This window comes from Bombina bombina, chromosome 3 (assembly GCF_027579735.1).
Source record: "Bombina bombina isolate aBomBom1 chromosome 3, aBomBom1.pri, whole genome shotgun sequence".
Lineage (NCBI taxonomy): Eukaryota > Metazoa > Chordata > Amphibia > Anura > Bombinatoridae > Bombina > Bombina bombina.
The window spans coordinates 950,843,715-950,862,834 of NC_069501.1; the positions used below are offsets into that span (position 1 = coordinate 950,843,715).

The window sequence follows — 19,120 nt, forward strand, 5'->3', positions numbered from 1 at the left end:
TTGGTAACTGCCACAGACAATAATGGCCCTAAATCACGCCCCCATCCAGTGATGTCACTTCCCACTCTCATCACATCTTCCCCCCCCTTTTCAAAGGACAAAGCATACATTTTTTTTCCTTTCAATACATCAAATAACAAGGTATACAATAAGCATAGAGAAATAGTTTTGTTTAGTATATAACAAATAACAAGTTAAAGAGAATATATATATAAACAACATGAAATACAATCCTGACTTGAACATCGGGGTAGACTACCCTAGTCCACAGTGACCATGGGATTATTCTGCCCATACTTCCGGTCACTGCTCTAACTAGTGCTAATCCCGATATCGGGCTGGAAGTTTCACCACCCTTCCACTTGATGTCATTTTACATGAACTGTCCTCTGATTTAGAAGAAGGTGATTGAGAGTCTGCTGGAAGCAAAGAAGTATCCTCGCTGTGATCTTGCTGAGGGGAAGGCACCCCTCTTAAAACAGGGGATCCCACCGGCAGTGGTACTGAGGCATCCAGTCCCAAACTCTCAGGTACTGGCTGAAGATGTTTTTTATTTCGACGTGTGACTGTCCCTCCATCAGTAAGGACTACATAAGGCCTTGGTTCTGCAGGTGTCTTCCATTTCTTCTCATCATCCAGTTTAATTCTGACACTTTGCCCCACATTCAGCTCCTGCAAGGGCCTCACAGAGTGTTTCCTGTCGTAGAAGAAATGATAGCCCCTTTTAGCATCTTCATCTCTCCTAAGGATGTCGTCCCGAGGAACAGAGCTAGTTGGTTGGAAGACACCCAGAGAGGGTAAAGTGGTTCAAATCTGACATCCTAGCATAAGCTGTGCCGGGCTAAAACCCATGGCTTGAATGGGATTCGCCCTATAGGCCAAGAGGGCTAGGTACGGCTCGGATTGCTTCAAAATGAACTTTGTTGTTTGAACTGCCCTTTCAGCCATTCTATTGGCCTGCGGGTAATGTGGACTCGACGTAGAATAGACAAAATCATATTCACTGCTGAAAGAACTGAACTCCGTGGAAGCAAACTGCATTTCGTTATCACTCACTAACTCCATTAGTATGCCCCACCTGGCAAACAAGCTCTTGAGACAAGTGATAACGGCTTGACTTGCGATCTCATTCAAGGGTGCAATCTCCATATATCTGGAATAGTAGTGAATCATGACTAGGTACTTTTTCCCATGCAGTTCGCACAAATCAGCAGCCATTTTCTGCCACGGGCCTGCAGGCAGCAGACTAGAAATCAAGGGCTCCCTTCTCTGAGTAGGCCGGCGTTCCCGGCAAAAGGTACATTTTGACACATGGCTTGCAATGTCGGAACTGATCCCAGGTCACCATACTGCCGTAGCTGCCCTTTCTCTACACTTTGTAATGCCATCATGAATCCTGCTTAACAGGATTTGTAAGTGGCCATCATGAATCCTGCTTAACATCTCCTGCCGAATGCTAACAGAAATAACAATGCGGTCCTGGAACAGCACCAACCCATCCAGCTCCGTGAGCTGCGACCTTTCTGATTGGTAAGAACTTAAAGACATCCAGGCTGCCCGGCTCTCAGGCAAACCTTCTTTTATGTACTTAATAACTTCTTAAAGGTCAGTATCTAAATATGTCTCCTTTCTTATTTGCTCTAGCTTCCCTGACAAAATGGATTTGGATGCCAGAACTGAATCTACATACACTTTCACATCTGATTCCGTTGAAGATTCTTCAGCAGCAGCCAGCGGGAGCCTGGAAAGTGTATCTGCCACTACCAGTTGTTTCCCCGGCACATGCACTGCCTGAACGTTGAAGCTGAGCAGCCTCATCAGAAGTCTCTGGCATCTTAGGGGTGTTTTGTTAATATCATAGGAGTTGATTAGAGGGTCTAGCGGTTTATGGTCAGTCTCCAGACTAAATTTCTCTAAACCCACTAGGTAATGCTGAAAGCGCTCACAGGCCCAAACTGCAGCCAGGCACTCTTTCTCAATTTGGCCGTATTTCGACTCAGCAGCCGTCAGTGTACGGGAACAGTAGGCGATGGGCTGTAGTTTATTGTCATTCAACTGCAGGAGGGCGGCCCCTAACCCATAACTGCTCGCATCAGCATTAACCACAGTCTTTTTGGAAGGGTTGTAGAACCCCAACACTGGGGCAGACCCCAGCAGGGACTTGACCTGCACAAAAGATTCTTCCTGTGAAGGTCCCCAGACCCAGGCAACATCTTTCTTTAGCAACTCTGTGATAGGGTGTAGTATTATGGATAAATCTGGAAGGAACCTGCCCACATAATTCACAAGGCCCAATATTTGTCTAAGCTTATGTACATCAGAAGGACTTTTCATCTGTTCAATAGCAAAGATTTTATCAGGGTCCGGCTTGATGCCAACCCCTATTGATAATATGCCCAAAGCAACAAAACTCAGCCTTCCTAAAATAGCATTTCTCCTTATTTAATTTCAGCCCAGACTCTCTAATGGTCTGCAGCACACAGCTCAATCGCTGATCATGTTCTTCCAATGTAGACCCATACACCAAAATGTCGTCCATGATGACTGCCGTGCCCTTGTGGTCCCTTAGGAGAGAACTCATCTCTGAAAGATTTCAGGAGCAGAGGATATCCCGAAGGGGATTCTGCAGAAGCAAAACCAGCCTACCGGTGTAATGAAGGTAGTCAGTTTGCGGCACTTTGGATCTAGAGGTATCTGCCAGAAGCCGCTGGAAGCATCCAGTGTAGAGAAGAACTTTGCCCCAGCCAATTTCGGAGATATGTCTTCAAGTGTCAGCAGCACATATCTCTCTCTCTTTACCGCCTCATTCAGCCTTTTCAAGTCTACACAGATGCGTAATGCTGTATGGGACTGCGTCACCTTTAAGTGATATTCAGACTGGGTTGCAATTCAGTAGGCCTAGTTCACCAAACATGTCTTCTGAAATCAGTAGGTAGCTCAATAGGTTGTTAACACACTGACCTCTAATCACATGTACCCACATGGTGAATTTCCTCTGCTTGTACTCGCAGCTGGCAAGAAATTTCCCCATACAATCGATGCGGCCACCAGGACTATGAACTTTTGTTGTAACTTTTGCCAGCTGAGGCTGTCAAGGCAGTTTTATGAATGCTGCAAGGGACATAACAGTGATATCTGCTCCTGTGTCAATCTTAAAGGCAACTTTGGCTCCCATTACAGTAAGAGTAACCCACCAATCTTCATCTGAACCAGACCGTTCAACAACAGACCCAACAAAGGACACTTCTTGACCCTCCTGGTCACTATCCACCTGCATCTCTTTAATGTATTCATTTTTACGTGCTACTTCAAAATGGCCCATTCGGTTAAATTTTCTACATCTTTTGTCTTTAGCAGGGCATACGACCCTCTGATCATGGGTACGGTTACACCGCGTGCAGCGAGCATGCTGCGCCCATCCGCTTCTGGGCCTATCTGTTGCCCTTGGTCTACCGCTCACACTGTGCCTTTCACTAGCAGCTCTCCTGAACTGCTGCACTTCATCCACAATACTCTCAGACCTCAGATCAGCACTTTGCTTTTTCACCAGTTCACTCTGGCGGACCATCCTAATAGCCCCATCCAATGTTAAATCAGCCTCCAACTGTAGCTTCAGTGAGACTTCAGCATCTGCAATTCCTATGACTATTCTGTCTCTGATTTGCTCCTCTTTAGCAACACCAAACTCACAGAATTCAGCTAGTTCATACAGGCTGTGCACAAATGACTCCATAGATTCTCCCACACGCTGAGCACGCTTGTGAAAACAGGCCCTCTCATGAATTACATTTCTTTTGGGCACAAAGTGAGCACTGAGTTTGTTCATAACTATTTCAAAGTAAAATTCTTCCCCTTCTTGGAAAGTAAAGGCATTGAACACTGGCTCCACATCTTTCCCCATAGAGTATAAAAGAGAATTAACTTGTACTTCACCACTCTCCTTGTCCAGCTTGGAAGCAATCCTGAAGCGTTGAAACCGCTGACGCCATGTGGGCCAAGCTGCAGGCTGAGAGAAATCAAAAGGCTCAAGTGGGGTAAACTTCGACATTGTCATTAATCAGGAAACAGAAGCGCAGGCAAGTACTTCTGACACCATGTCATGAGATGCAGGACACAGCATACAAGGTACAATGCTATTTTATTGCAGAGCATAGAAGTAAACAGCTTGTACAACACATCTAACTTGGTAATTGCCACATAGACAATAACGGCCCTAAACCACGCCCCCATCCGGTGATGTCACTTCCCACTCTCATCACACCCACACACAGCAAGAAACTGTGTGAGCTTTAGAATCACTGCTCAGCCTCTTAATAAAGTGAGGGAAATTCAGGGAATGCTTGTTCATTGCTGGGCAGCAGCCTCAATAACATCAAGCTAGAGTCTTTCTTGTAAGTAAATGTACAGCAATTGTTCTAGCAGTTGTGTGGGGAGGAGGGTGATATGAGAAATTGCATTTATTTAAGAAGGTTTCTATCTGCTTGGTCTGGTATATATAGTTGCTTCTCTGCATATTCCATTGCCTTATTGTTTGCATTTATACTGTAGTGCATGAAAAAACACAAATCAATATTTAATGTGTCAACATGGTCTTTATAATTTTGAAGATGAGCTAAACTATTATTCCTAAAACCAAGTTATCTGCATAAAGTATTCACCATCATATATTTCTAAATGGATAAGGGGAGATACAGAGAGAAAAGGGAGAAACAGCACAAGAGAAAAAGAAAGGCAGAAAAATAGTGTGACAGAGAGAGAGATAATGGGGAAAATATAGTGGACCATGTGAATTATATTTTCATGTACAGTTTGTTTCAAATTCCGAATTTGACCCTTATGTGCTTTCTACCTTTTGTTTCTGTGGTGGGTGTGCCTGTTTAGGTTTTGTCAGTTGACTATGAGTAATATAAAAGAACAGCAATATTTTTTATCTGGATCTGAGGACAATTCTTATATCTGAAGACCGGTTTCAACCCAGTTACTACTAGAAAGATCTGATGAGGACCGGCTCAATATTAAAGGGACATGAAACCCCCCAAAAAATCTTTCATGATTTAGGTAGAACATACAATTTTAAACAACTTTCCAGTTTACTTCAAATTGGTTTCAGTCTCATGGTATCATTTGTTGAAGGAGCAGCAATACACAACTGGTGTCTAACTGAACACATGGGTGAGCCAATGCCAATCTGTATATATAGGCTGCCCATGAGCTTACATAGATAAACCTTTCACCAAAGCATAACAAGAGAAGCAAGCAAATTAATTAATAGAAGTAAATTGGAAAGTTGTTTAAAATTGTATGTTCTGTCTAAATCATGATTTTTTAAATTAAGACTTTACTGTCACTTTAAATATGTTAAATATTTAAAAAGGCTAAAGTAGCATTTTTATTTAAACTGTCATACACCTAGATTACAAGTTTTGCGTTGCAGCTTGTAACGCTGAAAATATGGCATTTTCAGCGTTAAAACAGGACCGCAGCTATTACAAGTGTTGTCGGTATAGGTGCACCGCACACCTTTTAGCCTGTACCGCAACGTCAGTCACGCACACGTAAAAATTAAGTTTTTTCATGGTATTCCCATAGCGCCGGTATTACGAATTTTGCGGTGAGGCTAAAAAGTGAGCATTACAGCCTAAAACGACAAGATCTGTACTGCCATCTAAAGTCAGTAGTTATGAGTTTTACGCTACAAAGCTGTAGCATAAAACTCATAACTAAAGTGTTACAAAGTACACTAAGCACCCATAAACTACCTATTAACCCCTAAATTTAGGCCCTCCCGCATCCCAAACATTATAATGTATTAACCCCTAATCTGTCGCTCCCAACATCGCTGCCACTAAAAAAAATGTATTAACCCCTATTCCGCCACCCCCCGATATTGTCACCACTATACTAAAGTTATTAACCCCTAATCTGCCGTCCGCCCGCACTGCTGCTATAATAAACCTATAAACCCCTTAACCGCAAGCCCCCCACAACGAAATATACTAAAATAAACTATTAACCCCTAAACCAAAAGCCCCCCACAACGAAATAAACTATTTTAAACTAGTATACCCTAAACCTAATGACCCCCTAACTTTATATTAAAATTACAATTTCCCTATCTTAAATTAAATTAAAACTTACCTGTCAAATTAAAAAAAAATATTTTAAACTAACAATTAAACTATTATAATTATTAATCTAAAATTAAACTAACTACCAATTAAATAAAACTAAACTACCAATAAAAAAATCCTAACACTACTCAAAAAATTACAAAAAGTATCTAATTACAAAAAATAAAAACCAACTAAATTACAAAAAACAAAACACTAACGGCTAGATTTAGAGTTTTGTCGGTAACGACCCGCGTAGCTAACGCTGGCTTTTTTTCCCCCGCACCTTTTAAATACCGCTGGTGTTTAGAGTTCACAGAAGGGCTGCGTTAGGTTCCAAAAAGGGAGCGTAGAGCATATTTACCGACATTGCAACTCTCAATACCAGCGGTGCTTACGGACGCGGCCAGCTTAAAAAACGTGCTCGTGCACGATTCCCCCATAGAAAACAATGGGGCAGTTTGAGCTGAAAAAAAAACTAACACCTGCAAAAAAGCAGCGTTCAGCTCTTAACGCAGCCCCATTGTTTCCTATGGGGAAACAGTTTCTAAGTCTGCACCTAACACTCTAACATGTACCCCGAGTCTAAACACCCCTAACCTTACACTTATTAACCCCTAATCTGCCGCCCCCGCTATCGCTGACCACTGCATATTTTTTTAACCCCTTATCTGCCGCTCCGTACACCGCCGCAACCTACATTATACCTATGTACCCCTAATCTGCTGCCCCTAACACTGCCGACCCCTATATTATATTTATTAACCTCTAATCTGCCCCCCACAACATCGCCGCCAGCTACCTACAATAATTAACCCCTAATCTGCCGACCGGACCTCACCGCTACTCTAATAAATGTATTAACCCCTAAAGCTAAGTCTAACCCTAACACTAACACCCCCCTAAATTAAATATAATTTAAATCTAACGAAATAAATTAACTCTTATTAAATAAATTATTCCTATTTAAAGCTAAATACTTACCTGTAAAATAAACCCTAATGTAGCTACAATATAAATTATAATTATATTGTAGCTATTTTAGGATTAATATTTATTTTACAGGTAACTTTGTATTTATTTTAACCAGGTACAATAGCTATTAAATAGTTAATAACTATTTAATAGCTACCTAGTTAAAATAATTACAAAATTACCTGTAAAATAAATCCTAACCTAAGTTACAATTAAACCTAACACTACACTACCAATAAATTAATTAAATAAAATACCTACAATTAAATCTAACACTACACTATCAATAAATTAATTAAATAAAATACCTACAAATAAATACAAATAAATAAACTAACTAAAGTACAAAAAATAAAAAAGCTAAGTTACAAAAAAAAAAAAAAATTAATTACAAACATATTACAACAATTTTAAGCTAATTACACCTACTCCCCCCAACATTACAACACACCACCCACATACCCCTAATCTAACCCAAAAACCCCTTAAATAAACCTAACACTAAGCCCCTGAAGATCTTCCTACCTTATCTTCACCACACCGGGTATCACCGATCCGTCCAGGCTCCGAAATCTTCATCCAAGCCCAAGCGGGGGCTGGAGATCCATCATCCGGCTAAAGTCTTCTATCAAGCGGCAAGAAGAAGTCCAGAAGAGGCTCCAAAGTCTTCATCCTATCTGGGCAGAAGAGGAGATCCGGACCGGCAACCATCTTCATTCAAGCGGCATCTTCTATCTTCATCCGATGACGAGCGGCTCCATCTTGAAGACCTCCGGCGCGGATCCATCCTCTTCTTCCGACGTCCTAAGTCCGAATGAAGGTTCCTTTAAATGACGTCATTCAAGATGGCGTTCCTCGAATTCCGATTGGCTGATAGGATTCTATCAGCCAATTGGAATTAAGGTAGGAAAAATCTGATTGGCTGATGGAATCAGCCAATCAGATTCAAGTTCAATCCGATTGGCTGATCCAATCAGCCAATCAGATTGAGCTCGCAATCTATTGGCTGATCGGAACAGCCAATAGAATGCGAGCTCAATCTGATTGGCTGATTCAATCAGCCAATCAGATTTTCCCTACCTTAATTCCGATTGGCTGATAGAATCCTATAAGCCAATCGGAATTCAAGGGACGCCATCTTGGATGACATCATTTAAAGGAACCTTCATTCGGACTTAGGACGTCGGAAGAAAAGGATGGATCCGCGCCGGAGGTCTTCAAGATGGAGCCGCTCATCATCGGATGAAGATAGAAGATGCCGCTTGGATGAAGATGGTTGCCGGTCCGGATCCTCTTCTGGACTTCTTCTTGCTGCTTGATAGAAGACTTCAGCCGGATGATGGATCTCCAGCCCCCGCTTGGATTTGGATGAAGATTTCAGAGCCTGGACGGATCGATGATACCCGGTGTGGTGAAGATAAGGTAGGAAGATCTTCAGGGGCTTAGTGTTAGGTTTATTTAAGGGGGTTTGGGTTAGATTAGGGGTATGTGGGTGGTGGTTTGTAATGTTGGGGGGGGTATTGTGTTTATTTTTACAGGCAAAAGAGCTGATTTCTTTGGGGCATGCCCCGCAAAAGGCCCTTTTAAGGGCTGGTAAGGTAAAAGAGCTTTTCTATTTTAATTTTAGAATAGGGTAGGGCAGTTTTTTATTTTGGGGGGCTTTGTTATTTTATTAGGGGGCTTAGAGTAGGTGTAATTAGCTTAAAATTGTTGTAATATTTTTATTATGTTTGTAATTAATTTTTTTATTTTTTGTAACTTAGCTTTTTTTATTTTTTGTACTTTAGTTAGTTTATTTAATTGTATTTATTTGTAGGTATTTTATGTAATTAATTTATTGATAGTGTAGTGTTAGGTTTAATTGTAGATAATTGTAGGTATTTTATTTAATACATTTATTGATAGTGTAGTGTTAGGTTTAATTGTAACTTAGGTTAGGATTTATTTTACAGGTAATTTTGTAATTATTTTAACTAGGTAGCTATTAAATAGTTCTTAACTATTCAATAGCTATTGTACCTGGTTAAAATAAATACAAAGTTGCCTGTAAAATAAATATTAATCCTAAAATAGCTACAATATAATTATTATTTATATTGTAGCTATATTAGGGTTTATTTTACAGGTAAGTATTTAGCTTTAAATAGGAATAATTTATTTAATAAGAGTTAATTTATTTCGTTAGATTTAAATTATATTTAACTTAGGGGGGGTGTTAGTGTTAGGGTTAGACTTAGCTTTAGGGGTTAATACATTTATTATAGTAGCGTTGAGGTCCGGTCGGTAGATTAGGGGTTAATACTTATAGTTAGGTGTTGGCGATGTTAGGGAGGGCAGATTAGGGGTTAATACTATTTATTATAGGGTTATTGAGGCGGGAGTGAGGCGGATTAGGGGTTAATAACTTTATTATAGTAGCGGTGAGGTCCGGTCGGCAGATTAGGGGTTAATAATTGTAGGTAAGGTAGCAGCGACGTTGGTGGCGGCAGATTAGGGGTTAATAAATATAATATAGGGGTCGGCGGTGTTAGGGGCAGCAGATTAGGTGTACATAGGGATAACGTAGGTTGCGGCGGTGTGCGGTCGGCAGATTAGGGGTTAAAAAAAATGATTAGAGTGGCAGCGATGTGGGGGGGCCTCGGTTTAGGGGTACATAGGTAGTTTATGGGTGTTAGTGTACTTTAGAGCACAGTAGTTAAGAGCTTTATGAACCGGCGTTAGCCCAGAAAGCTCTTAACTCCTGACTTTTTTCTGCGGCTGGAGTTTTGTCGTTAGATTTCTAACGCTCAGTTCAGCCAAGACTCTAAATACCGGCGTTAGAAAGATCCCATTGAAAAGATAGGATACGCAAATGGCGTAGGGGGATCTGCAGTATGGAAAAGTTGCGGCTGCAAAGTGAGCGTTAGATCCTTTCCTGACTGACTCTAAATACCAGCGGTAGCCCAAAACCAGCGTTAGGAGCCTCTAACGCTGGTTTTGATGGCTAACGCCAAACTCTAAATCTAGCCGTAAATTACGAAAAATAACAAACAAATAATCAAAAATAAAAAAGAATTACACCTAATCTAATAGCCCTATCAAAATAAAAAAGCCCACCCAAAATAAAAAAAACCTAGCCTAAAATAAACTACCAATGGCCCTTAAAAGGGTCTTTTGTGGGGTATTGCCCAAAGATATCAGCTCTTTTACCTGTAAAAAAAAATACAAACACCCCGCCAAAAGTAAAACCCACCACCCAACCAACTCCCCCAAATAAAAAAACTATCTGAAATAACTTAAACTACCCATTGCCCTGAAAAGGGCATTTGTATGGGCATTGCCCTTAAAAGGGCATTTAGCTTTTTTTACTGCCCAGACCCTTAACTAAAAAAAACCTACCCAAAAAACCCTTAAAAAAACCCTAACACTAACCCCGACGATCCAATTACAGTTGTTGATGTCCCGCTTGAAGGATCCATCCAGATGGCGAAGTCATCATCCATGAGGCAAGAAGTCTTCATCCAGACGGCCTCTTCAATCTTCATCCAGCCAGCGAAGTACTCATCCATGGGGCAAGAAGTCTTTATCCAGGCGGCCTCTTCGATTTTCATCCATCCGGCACAGAGCGGATCCATCCTGAACACATCCGGCGTGGATCATCCTCTCATATGGTCACCGCCGTACACTGAATCTTCAATGCAAGGGACGCGATTCAATATGGCGTCCCTTGCATTCCCATTGGCTGAAAAATTTGAATCAGCCAATAGGAATTAGGGCTGCTAAAATCCTATTGGCTATTCAAATCAGCCAATAGGATTTAAGCAGCTCTTATTCTATTGGCTAATTCGAATTAGCCAATAGAATGAGAGCTGCTTAAATCCTGTTATTTTGTGTAAAGTATATTTTTAGGGGGTGTTTATCTCAGGGCAATGCCCTACAAAAGGCCCTTTTAAGGGCCCCCAAAAGGCCCTTTTAAGGGCCCCTGGTAGTTTGGGGGGTGAGGGTTTTTATAGTGTTAGGGGGTGTTTGTATTCTTTTTGGAGCAAAAGAGCTGTTTATCTCAGGGCAATGCCCTACAAAAGCTGCTCCATAACTTGTGTGTCTGGCGAGTCTGAAGGCTCGCCAGAAACACGGGCTCTCAAGCTCCATACAGAGCTTGAAAGATACGCCCCCATGCTTTCACATGCATTTTTAGCAATATGCATGCATTTTCTGCTAAAAGTTTTTAATTATAGTTTGATAAATTAACATTTACACATCACTAAATAAAGACAAAACAGCAGTAGAACATATACATCAATAATCTTATTTTAAATTACTAACAAAAACTTTTTTCTTTGTTTAAGCTAAAAGTGGGTATTTTAAATATTTAAGTGTGGAGCACAAAAAAGTGATATATTTTAGCTTTTCATATAGATATGGAATGTGGAATTCATATCTATATCTTCATCCTAGGGGTACCATCTTTAAAATATGCCTAGTAGTGATGTACATATGAGGACCACCATCACCAAAAGACTTTCCAGGGGCATGTAGGAATTGTTGTGACAACACCATGCATTTGCTTGGTGACATCTCAATGACCCAGAAACACAGAAGTGCTGGTTATAATGTATAGGGGGTTACATGTTAAAACTCCTTGACCTTAGCCATCAAAGCAGTTAGAAACCCCTAAGACCCAACAATTGCTTTATGGGACAGTAAAGTCAAAGTTAAACATTCATTATTCAGGTAGAACTTGCAATTTTAAACAACTTTCCAATCTACTTTTATTATCAAATTTAGTTTTTCTTTCTTGTTATCCTTTCTTGAAGACTTGGGGGTCAATTTATTATAGTGCGAGTGGACATGATATAATGTAGCGTATCATGTCTGCTGCACATCGATAAATGCCGACAGCATATGCAATCGACATTTATCATTGCACCAGCAGTTCTTGTGAACTGCTGGTGCAATACCGCCCCCTGCAGATTTGCGGCCAATCGGCTACTAGCAGGCGGTGTCAATCAACCCGATCGTATTTGATCGGGTTGATTTCTGTCCGCCGCCTCAGAGCAGGCGGACAGGTTATGGAGCAGCGGTCTTTAGACCGCTGCTTCATAACTTCTGTTTCCGGCGAGAAACATGGGGCATCAAGCTCTGTACAGAGCTTGATAAATATGCCCCTAAACCTAGGTAGGCTGATAGGAGCTCAGGAGTGTGCCCGTGTCTTTAGTAGACTGTGGCAGCTGTAAACAATGGCACAAACACTGCTGGCAGGTGGCTGTAGACACGTGCATGATCCTGACCTCACCTAGCATTACTCTTTAACCCAAGGTATTGATCTAGGCCCATTCTCTTTTTTTTAGTATCTTACCCCTTTCTATACCATTTTAGTATATTAAATGCAAAAATTACGTCAACCTGAAAATATTTACTGCATTTTACATTGTATTTTTGTTTTATTTTTTTCTAAATCTGTAGTCCTAATGCAATCTCCACTGCAACAATTAATTCCGCTAAATCGTTTTAGATACTTTCAGCTCCTGGTGTGAAATATCACTACTGTAAATTAGCTTTATTCGCTGCCTAACAGAGCATCTCCTCATTTTATTTGACATCACCTGGCTACAAAAGTCAACTAAATCCAATTGTTCTATTTTATTTAAATCCAACTATTGTTAACACAAAACAGGTTTTCTTTCACACAAGCATATTCAAAAACCTGAGGTGCAATCTATTATCAAATAAACATTTAAAATATTACATTATTCCAAAATGTATTTGTCTAACATATTTATTTTATGTATACTTATATTTTATTAAATCTCTTAAGAAAAGGTAACTATGAGGCCCTACTTACTTACAGTCTCACACTCACACACACATATATATATATTATAGATTTTTATCTAGCAGCAAAAAAAAAAAGAAACCAATCTTGCATTTCAGTCTCCAGCTGGTTCTAGCAAACCTTTCAATCTTGGATTCTTAGGACGTCTAAATATAACACAACATATGGTTGTTTTCAGTTCAAAGTATCACAGCTGGAAACAAAAGTCATTTTTTTAATTCTGGCTTAATTAATTATATCACATTGCATGTAAGTCTATACTTAACCTCCCAGCAGATCTGGTAGCTGATGATACATTAACAGAATTCTAAGGGTGTCTGGGAGGTACATAAGTCAATACTGAATATATCATCACCTTAAGGCACTGGTTTTCTAACCTGTCCTCAGGCCTTGCTAACAGGCCAGATTTTGACTAGAGCACAGGTGAAATAATCAGCTGATTAGTAGACATGGTTATTTTACCTGCTCCCACCAAAGGTAATCTGGTTTAGGGAGGCATGAGCACAGGTTTGAAAACCAGTGCCCTAAGGAGTTGATTCCATTTGATTTTATTATGGACAGCCAACTTCCCAAAGAAATATTGTGTAATATGTTTTTTCTTTATGTGAAGTTTGTTAGTGTGATCTACTTTTCTATGTGTAGAGAGAGTAGAATGTTGTAATGACCTTCTCCCAAATCTAAATTTATTCATATAAAGCATTGGCTTTACTTGGGATTATAGCTGTTGAACAGAATATACACATTTATTTGTAATTTACAGTCATATTATGTTTGTTGGGAATCAGGGAGATCAAACAGTCATCTTTTGATCTACTGGTCAGCACTTTGAGATCTAGCCACAGACCATAATCTATCACTTGGTTAGTTTGTATGTCCCCAGCAAACCTAAACATGAGACCAGATCAAATGCATGTACCAAACACTCCCTTAAATAAATTACAAGGCCAAATGGAGGTTAGCATCTGATAATAATCTGATTGCCAGAAAAATTTAAAGATATTAGATGCTTTTTTTTTAGCTTCCCTTTAATACATTACATGTTTCTTTTTCAAAAATGTCCTAAGCAGAACCTTTAATAAAGTATTTATGCCAAAAAGACCACATATACACACTACCCCAGCAATTCCTTTAATAAATGATTTGGCCAAAAAGACTGAGCTTCACATTACATATAACCCTATGCAGAACAAGTAAAGGTAAGAGAAGGGGGGAGAAAAGGGCGGGGCCTGGCTTCCATGTGACACAGTAACCAAGGAGAGATCAGTAATCAATGGTGCCTGTGAAAAAGAGGTTAAAAAAAAAACACAAAATAAAAAACAGATTGTAGTCTATAGTTTGAAGAACCTACTTTAATGCAGACTAATAAAAAAACAATGTTTTGATACAATATAGCAGATAAAAACAACTCTACTGACGCACACCAAGGTCCATGAGCCATAAAGCAACACCTAAGCCTGATGAAACGGCCAAGTATGAGAGCCGAGAAATGCGTTGCATACCTTCAGGGGATTGTACATTACCCCTTGATATACCTGCTGCTTTTTGTTTTTAATGTGTTTTTTAAATAAATACTTTTTTAACTTTTAGCAGTTTGGGTAATTAATCTTACATACAGCTCTTAGTAACCTTGGTGTTACTAGCCCGTTTTGATTTGGGATACCATTTCATGCTCTAGCCTGGAGTATACCTGTGCTGATTTGGACACACTGCTGACTGTTCCTGATACCGGGAGAGGGTGAGCTGATACGCCCCAATCTATCAGCCGGCTACTACTAGCACATAAGGGTGCTTTTTATAAATGTGAGTACCTTTTCAAAGCCTGCTATGTGATATTATTGAGAATACACAGATACACACATGAGGCGCCCATCTATTTGCTTGCCATTTCACAATAAGCTTATGAGAACGCTATCTAGGGCCTGTACTTATGTCTATAAAATACTCCATGGATCACCAAAAGTTATATTTATACTGTCATGTGGGTGGTCAAGACAGATCAAATTTGTTTACCATTACATTTTCTTCTTTAGAAGTTCGAAATAGCTACCCACAATTTTAAACATTGTTTCCTGTTAGTTTCTTGCAAACTAAAACACCTCTTTCCCTCAGCAAAGTTATTTATACATTTGCATATGCGCTAACATTAACAGAAATAAAAACAATCATATATTTAGAGCTTATGCTACAGTTGCCGATGCATATGGTGCCAGCAGATGGCAATGAACTGAAGCATCAAACATGTCCATACCTGCGGGCATTCCTGGTACATGAGCAATACCTGAAACAAATGTAATTGTAATGAGAAAAGCTTGAAAAGTCAGCAAAAATATCTTTTTATCTGATAGTTACATGACCCAGCTGCCAAAACAGCTTTCAATCAAATATGTAATTGTGTTGAATGAAGCCAGCTGTAAATGATTCTGCTAAACACAAACGATGCACTCAAAACAAAATAAGTAGTAAATATATTTTAGCATAAGATATCAGGATCTATTGGCGCATGATGCCATGGGTTGTCATTGTGAGACTATGAAATCACTGCCCTTTCAGTACAGAAACATTAGAAAAATGCTTAATCTGACGGCTGATATTTGCTCATTGTTCTACACAGCTGCGCCCTGATGGCAACATGAGTATAAGTTATGCATTATGTAGAAAAAATAGTCATTTAGAATTGATATTTTGTTGGTTCACTTAAAGGAAATAAGAAAATGCTTGTACTGCATTATTGCTTTCCTACACCTACACCTACACCTGAAAAGGGGTTAAACACAGTTATTGTCAGCCGTCACACAGCAATACGCTGCTTAAACTCAGCAGACCAGCAGTGTATTGCTAATCCAGACCTGATTGTAAAGGGGCATTGTATATGATGGGCTAGATTACAAGTGGAGCGCTAAATATTGCTTGTGCGCAGGCGATATTAACGTTCCACTGAGTAATACCAGCACATGCTAATGTGTGCTGGTAATACAAGTTAAGCGCCATGCCAAAATGAGCTTGCGTTTGCATTGCTGGGAAGCATTGCGCTCATGAGAGCGTGCTTCTATTGGTTCCAATGGGAGCCTCACTCTGATGCCGTCACAGTTGGCACAGAACCTAAGCGCAGCGAAGGGGGTAATTAGTCCAGCAATGACAGCAAATATTAAAATATATGTATATGATTAAATACATATATAATTATTTTCTAACACCCACTCCCGCCATCTTTTACCCCCAAAATACGGCCTAATGCAGTTATTTTATTAAAAAATAAAAATACTACACTTGTAATGTACTGGTTATTTATTGCGCGCCTGTAAACGGGCAAATTAGCAAAAAGCTCCTTTACCTTTATTTTGTCATTTGAAATATCTGTTTTTGGTTGTATAAATCACCACCTACACTGAAAATATGAATAATAAACATATTGGCCTAAATTACGAGAGGAGAGCAAAATTGCCCTCACGTGAGTGCGATATTTGCGCTCCACTCAGTAATGCCAGTGCACGCAAAGGTGCGCTGGTATTACAAGTTGAGCGCAATGAAAATGTAAACTTATATTTAAGTAATATTCATTTTTAATAAAGTATTTATGTTATTTGTATATTTAAATAGATATGTTTATATATATATATATATATATATATATATATATATATACTGATATAACTTGCAAAGAACAGGATGCACTCACTAGGATTTGATCGTTACCCTTTATATGTTTCAGGGTGTTACCCCCTTCGTCAGACATTAAATAATAACAAATACCAACTTACCACCACCGTGACTTTTAAGCTATCTCAAGTGCTACAGAGCCGAGCCGCAACAAGAAGCGCCACTCCCACCGGCTAACGTCATCAGGCAGCGACCCAGGATCTGTACTCCCCAGTGTCTGTTAAAAATAACGTGAATCACCACTTAATACCAATACAATACGTTAAGAGAATATGTTAACAGTAAAACATGGTCAGAGCTAAACAACATGTTAAAGCCTGTGGTAGATTGTGACATAACTTGCTCCATGTTTGCTGTCAAATTGTTGTCATAACAATCGCATTACACATATGATCGAAATACGATCCACCAACTAGGTATGGCAACAATAAGCCAATCGCTGAGCAAGAGCCAATGAGACTATAACTCAAACAGAACATTGTACAAAATAGCAATAGAGGGTGTATATTACGTGTCAACCTGCAGGGCTCAACAAGGGAATCAAGGCTATGTGTCAAAAGCCGAACATAATTATTATTATTATTATTTATTATTTATAAAATATTTTACCAGGAAGGATACATTGAGATTTCTCTCGTTTTCAAGTATGGGACCACAAAACATTGCATTGATACAATAGGGTACAATAAAATACAAAAAAACAATAATAATACACAATTTATGCAAACATTTAACATAGAGCAAGTACGAAATATTTAATCAACCATGACAGGTGCATTCTGTTTTGAGATATGCAGAGAGGGATCTCTTAAAGGATTTTAGGCTTGGGGAAGTTTTTAAAGTGTGAGGGAGGTCATTCCATAATTGTGGTGCTCTGTAGGAAAAGGAGGATTGAGCTGCTTTCTTTTTGTATTGAGGCAAGCTAAATAATGTGCTGTTATTGGATCGGAGGTTATAGGAGGTGAGAATAGCAGGGCAGAGCATTCTGCTCAGGTAGGGTGGGAGCTTCCCAGAAAGGTCTTTAAAAACAAGGCAGGAAAGATGGAGGGTTCGTCTGGATTTCAGCGAAAGCCAGTTTAGTTCTTTTAGCATGTCACAATGGTGGGTCCTGTAGTTACATTGTAGCACAAAGCGGCAGAACGAGTTATACAACGTATTAATTTTATTAAGATGAGTTTGCGGTGCAGGTGCATATACTACGTCCCCATAATCCAAGATAGGTATCAGCATTTGCTGTACAATCTTTTCCTTTACTGTAGGGCTGAGGCAAGATTTGTTTCTGTACAGGGCACCTAGTTTTGGATAAAGTTTAGAGGCAATTTTTTCTATGTGGAGTCCAAAAGATAGATTGGGGTCTAACAACATACCTAAGTATTTAAAAGAGTGGACTGCGGTCAGCGTGCAATTGGATTTTGTTTTGATGCGAAGATGGGAATTTTGTAATTTATGTATTTTAGGTCCCGTTCCAAAGATCATTGTGACAGTTTTGTCAGTGTTTAGGAAGAGTTTGTTTTTCGAGATCCACTTTTCTACCTCTGTGAACTGGTCTTGGAGCACTGCTTCAAGCTGCGGCAGATCAGATTTGTTTGCATAGATTACCGTGTCATCTGCGTACATGTGTACAGTTGAGGATTTGCAGACATTAGGCAAATCATTTATAAATAATGTGAATAGTAGGGGGCCGAGAATGGAACCTTGGGGAACACCACACGTGACTGGGAGAGGGAGGGAGTCATTGTTAGAAACAGAGACATATTGTGATCAATCCGATACATATGGTTTAAACCAGGTTAACGATCAGCAATACCAGAGTTTTTTAGTTTGAGAGTCATGGTATGTCATGGTCCACTGTGTCAAAAGCCTTAGCAAAATCAAGGAAAATAGCTCCAGTTAGGTCTCCTTGTTCCATGCCAGTTTGGATGTCGTTGCAAACTTTTAGGAGGGCAGTTGTAGTGCAGTGATTCGGTCTAAAACCTGATTGATCAGGGGTCAGATAGTTAGAAAGTTGATAATACTCGCATAATTGCGTATGGACGCATTTTTCTAAGATTTTTGACAATACAGGGAGCAATGATATAGGGCGATAGTTAGAAACCAAGGTTAACTCCCCACTTTTATGAATAGGCACTACTCTTGCAGTTTTCCAGAGTTTGGGTATGTATCCAGTCACTAAGGATTCGTTAATTAGAGTTGTGACAGGCTTAGCAATTGCCGGCGCACTGAGCTTCAACAGCATTGCTGGGATTTGATAATCACTCCCCCTTAGTGAGTACTGCGGTGTACCCGCCCATACAACATCCAAAGTAAAAACAGAATTTATGTTTACCTGATAAATTTCTTTCTCCAACGGTGTGTCCGGTCCACGGCGTCATCCTTACTTGTGGGATATTCTCTTCCCCAACAGGAAATGGCAAAGAGCCCAGCAAAGCTGGTCACATGATCCCTCCTAGGCTCCGCCTACCCCAGTCATTCGACCGACGTTAAGGAGGAATAATAGCATAGGAGAAACCATATGGTACCGTGGTGACTGTAGTTAAAGAAAATAAATTATCAGACCTGATTAAAA

The 19,120-nt window shown here is 39.8% G+C and overlaps 1 protein-coding gene across 3 annotated transcripts in view; it reads right to left on the reverse strand.

Moving 5' to 3' along the window:
• Window positions 1-19,120, reverse strand: part of ENOX1 (ecto-NOX disulfide-thiol exchanger 1) — a 1,465,540-nt gene that overhangs the window by 1,237,418 nt on the left and 209,002 nt on the right. For 2 of the 3 annotated variants that reach the window (XM_053707980.1, XM_053707982.1), the window contains exon 2: window positions 16,656-16,771. The exons of the other annotated variant lie outside the window; for it this stretch is intronic. The gene's annotated coding sequence lies outside the window, so the exon portion shown is untranslated. The remainder of the gene's footprint in view (window positions 1-16,655; window positions 16,772-19,120) is intronic. 3 annotated transcript variants of the gene reach the window in all.